At 47.4% G+C, this 10,965-nt stretch overlaps 1 protein-coding gene across 1 annotated transcript in view; it reads right to left on the bottom strand.

The window, feature by feature from the left end:
* The window catches only part of LOC308482517 (uncharacterized protein), a 115,583-nt gene that overhangs the window by 99,460 nt on the left and 5,158 nt on the right, over nt 1-10,965 (bottom strand). The gene's annotated exons all lie outside the window — the stretch shown is intronic.

Raw genomic sequence — 10,965 nt, 5'->3', positions numbered from 1 at the left:
TGATTAGGATACATAAAGAGGGGAGGGATTTGCTGAACAAAATAATTGAACTGGAATACAAAAAAGGGAGGTGTGAGGAGGTCCTGGAACTAAGCAAATGAAGGTTAAGTAATGGAAGGAATGAATTGTTTTTAAATATTTTTACTTTGTATTTTCTTTTTTTGTGTGTGTGTTTTGTAATATCTTGAAAACTTCAATAAATATCTTATATAAAAAAAAACACAACTACAGTGGTACCTCGGGTTACATACACTTCAGGTTACATACGCTTCAGGTTACAGACTCCGCTAACGCAGAAATAGTACCTCGGGTTAAGAACTTTGCTTCAGGATGAGAACAGAAATCGTGCTCCGGCGGCGCGGCGGCAGCAGGAGGCCCCATTAGCTAAAGTGGTGCTTCAGGTTAAGAACAGTTTCAGGTTAAGAACAGACCTCCAGAACGAATTAAGTACTTAACCCAAGGTACCACTGTAATTGTAATAATGTCATTTTGTGGTACAAGGCATATATCAGGAAAAGGGGGCATGGATGTGATTTTCATGACAACTGTTCTTCCTCTTCTTTTTCTTTAAACATTCCGTCTCCATTATTCCAATGTCAGCTAGGATCCCAGTGCACCTGAATGAATCAGTGAACAGTGTCAGTGTAGTCGCTGTTGCTCCCACTTTCCACCGCAGTTCCAAACTTCACTCCCAGCTGAGTTCACTGCAGGGTCCAGATCACTGAGATGCCTGCCAGATTTCAAAAGCCACCTGCAAGTGGTCTGTTTGGTCTAACGGCAAGAGTGATATTTCCCTCCCCTTTACGGGATCCCTAAGGAATTTTACTTTAGCCCTCTCCAGGTTTCCCTACCATTTCCCTATCTCCCCATCCCTTGCGCCCTTGCCAAAGAGATGTCCTGGTGCCCCCACCCCAATCTCCAGGGAAAAAACACCATGATGTAATTCAGCAATTACAAATGACACTTAAACTGAGTGTTTAACAGCACAATCTTATGTCTACTGAAAAGTAAATCCCACTGAGTTCAATGGGGCTTGCTCCCAGGAAAGTGGGTACACAGGACTGCAGCCTAAATCTGCCATGCCAGAGGCAGGAACCTCTGACAATACCTCATTTGCCTTTTCATTACTTCCAACAAGGTGCTGGCAGAAAAGTTGTGCTTTACTTGGAAAAGTAAGCCTTGCTTAAGTCAATGGCCCTTGCTCTCTGGGGTAAATATGGAGTAAACCTCTGGGGTAAATATGCGTGTGCTGGAAATTGGTCAAGGTGGGAAAGAAACCAAGGAAAAGTGACTCGGCTGTGGTAAATTAAGAGCATTGCCTGCAGGAGGGCAAGGAGAAGTGGCCATGCTAGGAGGACACAGAGCCAAGCAGCAGTGTCTGGGAAGGGAGCTTCGCAGGGCTGCTGTGATGGCCAGCACCAGTGCCTGGATTCCTCTAGTGTGGCACTGAGAGGTGCGATTTTTGCTCCCCCCGCCCCGCCCGCCTGCACCCTTGGCAGGGGACAACCTGATCAACCCATAGGTACGCCTCTGCCTGCAATTATACATCTTCAGGACAAACCATGAAACTATAAAGGGAGATCTTGCCTGTTGGCTATCCACTGTTTCAATTAGCGATGAGCATGGCAGTAGCGCTCCTCACTGAAGCCTGCCTGCTGTGGAAGTGGGAAAGGACGTCATAAGCAAAGGCGTCTGTAATGGTTCTAGGGGTTGCTCGTGCGTAAGCCGGTGCAAACACCTGGCTGGATTGCCTGAGTGAACCTTTTCTGTCCGGACAGCCACTCACCCGTGGCTGTCTCAATCGCTGGCAGAATCCGTCAGTGGGCATTTCTTAAACTTCTTCCAGCAAAGAAGCTGTTTGACGCCAAGTCTCCTCCTACTCTCCCTGCGCAGAAGCCTTCTGTGCAAGGAGGGCGTAGGTAGCGGAGGACCTCTACTCTCCCCGCTGGTCCCCGGCAAGGAGTCATGGGACCGCCTCACCGCTTCCCCCATCTGCCCCCCTTCTCCACTGGTGCTACGCCGATTCTCTTCCCCAGAAGATGGGCTGCCTCTCCCAATCCCGGGACACTCTCCGGAATCCCTCTGGATTTTGCTCTCTCCCTCCGGCACTGATGGCAGTTCCCTGACAGCGTCTAACCCCCTTGCTGAGCTCTGGTGCCTAATCAAAGATAACAGACAAAGTCAAATGCCATGTACCAGTAGTCTGCTCTTGGTGTGCCAACTGTGCTCCACCTTCTTGCCTCTCCACTGGAGAAGGAATGCCCAGAGGAGAAAGGGTTCTTACCAGGCGCTTGGTGAACTTGTGGCACAGCTCCTGCAGGTTGCAAGGGTCCCCCGACAGGAGAGTGCCTCCAGGATGCCATTAGAGGGCCTCTGTGAGATGCTGCAAGCTGTTCTTGGCTGCCTTCAAAAGAGGAGGGCAAAATACATTGAATGCCCTTGGCAGAAAAAGGACTTCCCAGCACATCCCTGCAGAACGAGGGCCACTTGTGCCACTCACTCTAGCAGCATCTGGATGATTGCAGCTGTTTCCCTGCAGAAGAGTCAAGGCCAGTATCTTCCAGACCAGAGAGTCTCACATAAGTCTCCCATGAGCTCATGACCTTTCCCTCCTACACCATCAGTTGTTGATGCTGCCATCGGTCCAACCAAAAGGCTACAGCATGGCCAGAGGTTGCGGCAGGCAATGAGGAGGCTTTGGCACTAAAGGGCACCCGAAAGTGTTCTAAGACACAGGTTGTTATTTTTTTACTAATGCTACTCTAGTTTTTCACTCTTGTACTCTTCCATTCAATCCTGTTAAATATTTATATCAAAGTTCTCACCCTTTGAAACAAATAATGGAAGTGTTTGTTTGGTGTAGCCTCCTCCTCACCCCCACCCTTCAGCCACCACTATCCTGCACTCTTCAAGGTCACATTTGAGTCCTATTTCAAAGCAGCAAAATGAAAAAGGCACCCAAATCAAACACTGCCTGTCTACCAAGGGACAATGCCATGCCCAAAATGCATCACAGGGGGTTGGACTAGATGACCCTCGGAGTCCCTTCCAAATCTACAATTCTGTAAGGCTCATGGGTAGCCAGCGAAGCATTTAGGCATGCCTAATCTTCCTGCCACACGTGGAGCCTGAGCATATCCATGAAGCTCAGGAGCTCCCACATGATATTCCAAAGTTGAGCTGAACGATGCAATAGATTAAATCCTGGCCCTCATCATCCTTTTGTTTGCTCTTGAAATTATTACAACTTTTTCTACATCACGTCCCTTGTTGTTACCCTTCCTGGGTCCTGTGCTACTCTATTAACGTCTTCCTGTGGCTCTAGGGCAATGAGATGAAAATTAATGCATGCAACTGACTGCTACACCATATGGGATGACCAGCAGCAACAGAGGAAGCTAGACTCAAACAGTAGCATTCTCTAAACTGCCATAAAATTGAGCGCAGTGGTCTACCCCAGTGGCAGCTGGTGCCCAGTAGATCTAGTGTGGCTGCCAGGAAGTCTCAGTGGGGTGGTGGTCATGTTGTTCTAGTTTTCTCCCCATCCTCCTCCCTACAGTGGACACTGGAGCATCACAGTTTTACTTAAGTAAACTGAAAAGCATCTTACTTTGATTCAGAAAGGACGCCTGTTGTTGCAGTTGCTTCTCTGCTGGGAGAAAATTTGTATAGATCCCACCAGTTCTGGTTTTCTTCCTGTCCTCTTCCGGGGGGGGGGGTTTGGGCCTTAAACACTGCGGTTTTATTAAAAATTTAGCACTTAAATATCTTCTTACCATGTTTCAGAAGGGGGCCCTACTGTCACAATTTCTAGTGTTCATGCCAAATAAACTGTAAGTAATCTCCACTGAATCCCATGGGGATTGTTCCCTGATAAGTATGTACAGGATTGAATGGATAAGTCTTAAAGGTGCTACACAGGACTGTTAACATAGGACAACAGAAGTTACCAGACCTGTAGGATAAGATGGTTCTCCTCTCTCAGCTTATTCACTTCTACATCTTTTTTTTCCAGATTGTGGAATAAGGTAGAGGAATATTAAACAGACTAGGACCTGGGAGACCTGCGTTAAAATCAGCCAGGAAGCTCACTGTGTGACCTTGGGCCACTCACTCAGCCTAACTTACCTCAAAGGTGAGGATAGCATGGGGAAAAGGAGACCAATGAGTGCCACCTTCAGAGCCTTGAAGGTTGGATATAAACTTAATACTGATAAATAAGGAATAAGCAAAATAAACATCTCTCTCTAGCCTGCTTGCTCCCAGTTTTGAATCGGGGGAGGGGAGACAAGTTTGGAATCATGAACAAAGGCTTACCTTAAAAAAGGGAGGAGAATAAGAATGTCCATCCCAATTTCCCTCATACCAGGGATTCAGGTAGACAGTTCAGGTGACTTACACAGGACACTGCAGAGACAGCTTGAAGGGAGTCACCAGCCTGGCATTCCTTGTGTCGCAGCACCACCCTTATAACGGCCAGGGAATGTACTGCAGTTTATAAAGATAGCTGGGCCAGATTTGAGAGACCGATGGGAATTGGTTGACTCTGTTTTAACTATTGCTTCAGGCTTTGCTGCCGAAGGCCCAATTACACACAATGCATATTTACCGGGTGCCAAAGAGGTCAAAGGAAGCAGGAGTGACTAGGCAAGGACTCTAGGAAACACAGAGGCTCCCCACCTGTGTTTTAGAGGCCCAGGGGCAAATCTATACAGGGTAAGGAAGGGGATGGGCTGAGCAACAGCAAGTAGGGTTGCTATCCTATATCTAGCCCTGCCCCTATGCCTTTAATGCCAGCGCTTTAATACATGAAGAGAGCCATGGAGAATATGCAAGATGCAGTATTTCTCATAATACTGCTGAATAACCCTAGTCAGCCCTTGCATAATTATTTTTAAGAATTATATTTATATTCTTCCAGGAAGAGGCAGACAAGAAGGAAAGCAAGGGAGGAGAGGAAGGGATGAAATAATTTTAGTCTAAAACATGGGTTCCCACTCTTTAAAATCCGGTCCTGATTCCCACCCAGCAGCTATTCATCATTAAGCCTGCAATCCTAGCCTTGCTTACCTGGGACTGAGTAAGCCCCACTGAACTCAATAGGACTTACTTCTGAAGGGACATTGGTTAGACTTTCCACTGTAAAGCGCTGTCACCCTTTGTTTGCCACAACTAGGAATGGCACCCTCCCCCCCCCCTAGTTTCTTTCTCCCTTTCAGTAACAGCAGGCCAGATCACCTCCATGAAGAAGAGGCCAGGGGCACGTGCCACCCGTCTCCCCATTCCCATGACCTAAAAATGGGGGCAGGGATTGAACACTAAAAAAATAATTCAGGGCCCCAACCAGGGCAGGAGCAGCAGAACAAAGAAGAGAAAGCCAGACATGTGTGCCAACTCCCCCATTTCCCCACCTCCCCCTTCTCCAAAGGGGGACAAATTATTTCAAGCGTCTGCATGGGTGAGCAGTGAAACCCGGAAGTAACCCTTTCCAGTACTTCTGGGTCGCCGCGGGATGCAACCTGAAAAGATTTAACCTGAAGCAAACGCAACAAGAGGTATGACTGTACACAATACCCCCTGGTGGCCAGGGTGAGAACTTCAATACATAACAGGAGGGGGGCAGAGGAGGCAAAAGGGGCACCTCAGAGGGAAGAGCCACCCCCGCCAAAGGCTCAGTGGCCACCTGCTTGTGCTCCTGCCTGCTGTGTTTCGTTTCTGCCCTGGAGACTCTTGGCTGGGCAGATTGGCTGGTTTCAGATGGTGAAGAGAAGCAAGTCTGGGGAGAGTGCAATGTCCAGTCCCTGGAAATGGAAATGGAAAGGCGGAATAAAGTTAAGGCCAGCAGGAGAGCGGACACAGAAAACCTTCCATAGCAGGGTCCTGGGCACCCCGATGGACCAGCCTCCTCTGGAAGTTAACACCAATAAAAGTGTTACATTTGAGGAGATTGTTTTGCAGAAATGTGTGCATCAAGCAAAATTGCAAACAAAAACGTGCTATTGAAACAACTTTGCACTTGAGTGCCGGTGAATTTTCATCAGGACTTTTATGATTGCACAATGGTGCGGATATGTGAAGAACTGAAGTTAAGGCTGGAAAAAAAACGAGAAACCGAAGTTGACATACTTGCTCATCCCTAGGTGGAGCCAGAGCCAAAGGCAGGCAGAGTCAGCTGAGTCTCATTTTTGTCCCTGTCCTCCTCGCTGCTGAGTTTTACAAAGGGGGCACTGAGGCTGAGGCAGAGCAAGAAGCTGACAGGCAGGGCCACCCCCTGGATAGGATGGAAGTCGGAAGGCAGATAGGTTGCGGTTGGCTGGCTGAGGGCAGACTGAGCTTGGTGGGGCAGATTTGCCTGTGGTGGTGAACTCCCCATGTCACTGCTGTTGCTGCTTCCCTTGCCAACCTTACAAAGTACTGTACAGCCTTCCACTCCTCCCTTAAAAATTTGCTGGTCAGCTGAGACTGAACAGGTCTTTTCAAGCATTAAAAGGCTGCTTATGTCAAGCGATTGTGGTTCAGGCTGAGGGCTTGGCTTGTTTGTTCCTCATACAACCTGATCAAGAGGAAGGCTTTGTTTCAGACATTAAATGGGCCATCCTTTCTTTAAAAAGGCTGTTCCGAGTTTACTCAAGGGATCACATTACCCCGTATGTGCCAATTCAATCACTTCAATCTGTGGAGTTTGAACTTTGACAAGTGCCACGCCATGTGTATTCCACATCTGTGAGGAATCATTTCTTTATATAAATATAAATAAATTTTTATTTATACCCCGCCCTTCCTGGTTCAGAAAACCGGGCTCAGGGTGGCTAACAACAAATTTAAAACACTTAATTGATGCAACAAAAAACAGCAGTGTGGCAGCACCTGTGCTTAGGAACTCCTATTGCCTATTGTCATTAGCCAGGTACCATCACTGTATTCTTTTAGACATCAGCTGTAAACCTTTCTGTTTCAGTTGGCCTATCCAGACACATGTGATGGTTACATCTGTTCTTAAACTTATTTTAGATGTTTTGCTGTGTTTTATTGTTTTTAAATAAAGTTAAATGTTTAAACTTTATCTTAAACTGTATTTTTAAATAAATAAATAAAGTGTTTTCTGCTTTGGGATCCCCTTGGAGAAAAAAGGGGAGGATATAAATTTAATAAATAAATTAATAAGTAAATAATAAGGCAAAGATGGGAAACCTGTGCCCCTTGAGACATTGCTAGCCAGCATGGCCAAAGGTCATTTAGAACCCAAAGGGCGCTTTGCATGTGCTCAAAAGTGGAATAGCATAAATAAAAGTATATTTTTCCTTATTACACATTCCAGGGCTGAGCCTTGACAAGGAAAAGATGTTTCACATTCAAACTTAGCCTCACATCTTGGCCTTAAAGAGCTGATGTTCACCCAAGCAACGCAGCTGCCGCAACCTCAAACAGACATGTCCAAATATAGAAGAGCTGCGGCTTCTAGCTTCCTTCCTCAGCTCTATTGAACTGGCATTGTTGTGACATCTTTTTCTTTTCTTTTTTGGGGGGAGGGATGACTCCAAAAGTAGAGTCTCATCTGACACCCAAGAAATGGGAATACTGAAGCAGAGGAAGTCACCACATTTTAAAGAATACTGTTATGGGTTTGCAGGGGGCAAAGATCACCTAAAAATCCTGGATCGATCCCAGATTCCCACCCACCCAATAATTTCTAAAGTTAGTAAATGTAGGAGATCACTGAATGCTTGAAGTCTTCACCCAGTTGCAAGACAGTTTAGCAGAGTGTAAATGCAGGCTGAATCTGTTTCAGTTTCTTGGTCATAGCCACTTTATATTTATATATGGCTTTCCCTACAAACACATTGTGTGCAAAGTGGCTCGCCGAAAATTGACAACAACAGATAGCAAATCATATAATTGTAGAGTTGCAATGCACCCCAGGGATCATCTAGTCCAACCCCCTGCAATGCAGGAATCACAGACAAATATTCCTTGACATATGGCTATCCAACCTCTTTTTAGAAACCTCCAATGAAGGAATTCCTGACCAGGAACCACCTGGCGAGAAGAACCATCATGCAGTAAGAGAGAAATCAACAGGCCACTGACACAAACAGTTACCTTGTGCCAGCAGAGAAGTGTGAGCCCCTCCCATGCGGGGATGGTAAGCAGAGACAAAGGCCAGGTTTAGGATTTCAGTGCTGGATTATGTAAAATGGGAGTGGGAATGTTGCCAGGACAACAGGGAGCATGATGTCACCACAGGAAGAGTGCCCTTTTAGACTGAGGATTTTTTCCCCCTACCAGTGCTGCTGGGAAGAAGGAGGAGGAAATGAGCAGAACTCCATGTGGGGGACTGAAGGGTAGCAGCCCAGCTGGCTGATTTGGATGACATGCTAAGCTAGTTCATGCCCTAGCGTGAATGTGTGGCTGAATGTGCAGCCACTACGTTTCTGTTGCGCAGCACTGATCTTAATCTACGGGGTGTGGTTTAGCTCTCTTAGATAAACCATGAGCTATAAAAAGAGATGAGGATTTAAATTCAGTTCCTGTTTATTAAATTTGCACTTTTTGAAACAATACAAGCACCAAAACACAGCCATCTTGCAAAATTTGCACTTATCCAAATTTTGCAAGGGAGTTCTCCAAGCAAGCTATATTTACAAGAATGCATATTATCATCATTCTTAGTCATACACCACTTTTAAATATACAGTTCCTTTCAAGCAAACAAATGAGTGAAATCAATATGATTAAATGCAATACCTCTTGATACCTGTTTGTTCAATCAGATTTCCACCCCGCTTTCCTCACCAGGCACTCAAGGTGGCTAACACCAGGACATCTCAATACAATAGAAGACAACTGTCAGAAGCCAGTGAAAGCACAATTCAAACATCAACTCAAATATTAAATATAGCAGTAAATAAAAAGGTAAAGGGACCCCTGACCATTAGGTCCAGTCGTGACCAACTCTGGGGTTGCGGCGCTCATCTCGCTTTATTGGCCGAGGGAGCCGGTGTACAGCTTCCGGGTCATGTGGCCAGCATGACTAAGCCACTTCTGGTGAACCAGAGCAGCTCACGGAAACGCCGTTTACCTTCCCACCGGAGTGGTACCTATTTATCTACTTGCACTGGCATGCTTTTGAACTGCTAGGTTGGCAGGAGCAAGAACCAAGCAACGGGAGCTCACCCCGTCGCGGGGATTCGAACTGCCAACGTTCTGATTGGCAAGTCCTAGGCTCTGTGGTTTAACCCACAGCACCACCCGCGTCCCTTTAGAGCAGTAAATACACCCCCGTAAAAAGACAACAGCGGTCAACCTAGCAGGTAGGCCTGTTTAAACAAAGTCTTCACTTCCCAGGGTGTGCCTCTGCAGGGAGGGAGTAAAAAACTTGGGCACAGTCATGGAAAAAGCCCACTGGCCCATTGCTGCCAAGTGCAGGACGCAGAGAATCATGGATTTTTGGCTTTTAGAGCAGTCAGGACTACTTTAAGTAATGGACCAGGTGTGCTATGTGGGAATTCTTGCTGGACTCCAACTCCCCTGACCTCTGGCCCTGCAGGCAGAGGTTGATGGGAGTTGGAGTCCAATGCCATCTGAGTGGCCGAAGGTTCCCCATCCCTGTGTGAAAGGGACAACAAGCCCTATCTGTCTTTGCATCTGATCACCTGCTGAGTTGCAACCTATTTATTGAACGCTCATCCTGATATGTTGGCACAGAGTTTGTAGAGAGGTTAGGCGGTGTCTGCTGCTTATTCAGCATTCATTCTGATTCACCTGCAGGGAAACGTCTTGCCAAGTAATTGTCACCCCCCCCCCCTTCCAGTGCATTTCTTCGTCACTTTCCTTATCACATCTGGAAGCACTCATAGGATGGGGTTCAGGATGCAGAGCTTCATTATGGCCAGCAGAGGGCACATCAGACTATGTGTTGCCTAACAAGAACCTTTTCAACAGTGTGTGTGTGTGTGTGAGAGAGAGAGAGAGAGAGAGAGAGAGAGAGAGAGATGAACAGGCTGGGTGAAGAAAGAAGCAGATTCTTTAACAGGCAGGGGCGGAGGAAGGCGTCATGACACCCAGGGTGGGTGTCACGACAGAGGGTACATGTGCGGCGTCGCTATGTACAACACATGCGCCGTACGAAGTGACGCCACACATGTGCTGTATAGTGGTTTGCCACCAGCGCCACTCCAGTGCTGTATGGACGGTGTTGGGATCCCTCCGTCACCGCTGCAGCCACGAGCACAGCTGTAGCGGCGACGGAGGGATCCCGGTACCGTCCATATGACGCTGGAGCAGCACTGGCGGCAAATTGCTATACAGCACATGTGTGGCATCTCTACGTATAGCGCATGCATGCGACACCGCACATGCGCTGTACTTAGCGGTTTGCAGCCGCGAACGGAGGACCCTTCAAAGGCGGCTGCTTGCACCACCACAAGCCCCTGGGGGGTGACTTTTTGTCTCCCCCGCAGGCATGGAATCCGGGGCGTACCACCACCACCCCCATTGCAACGCCACTGTTAACAGGGAGTATTAGATAGGGGTGGGGGAGAAATTCAGTTAAGTTTGCATTTTAAGCCAAATTCATCAAATTCACACTTTCTGAAACACTAGTGTTTATAATCGTAAATGCATATAGTAGGGGGAAATGTGCCTTAAAATAATTGCCACACACAGGAAGAACAAGCATATAGTTTGAGTTCCTCACCTTTAGTTTTATAAAACATTTCATGTGTCAACACGAGTAGAAGTTATTAATATTGCAGTTGGACTTCCGGGTTGGCGCCATCGCCGAATGGCGGACTCCCTCCGAGCTCCGGAGGGAGCCTGCTCGGCAGGGGCTGGGTCCTACCGCACCGGCGATGCGGGGACCCTTAAAAACCACGGCCACGAGGGCCGTGGACATGGAGACTCGGCTGGCACCGCTAGCGCCCTCCCGACTCGTGAAGGAGCCTTTTTAAAGGCTACGGATCGGGT

This window comes from Podarcis pityusensis (assembly GCF_964106645.2).
Source record: "Podarcis pityusensis genome assembly, chromosome: 8".
Classification (NCBI taxonomy): Eukaryota; Metazoa; Chordata; class Lepidosauria; order Squamata; family Lacertidae; genus Podarcis; species Podarcis pityusensis.
The sequence above is the reverse complement of the archived record's forward strand: the minus strand, read 5'-3'. Positions and strand labels throughout refer to the sequence as shown.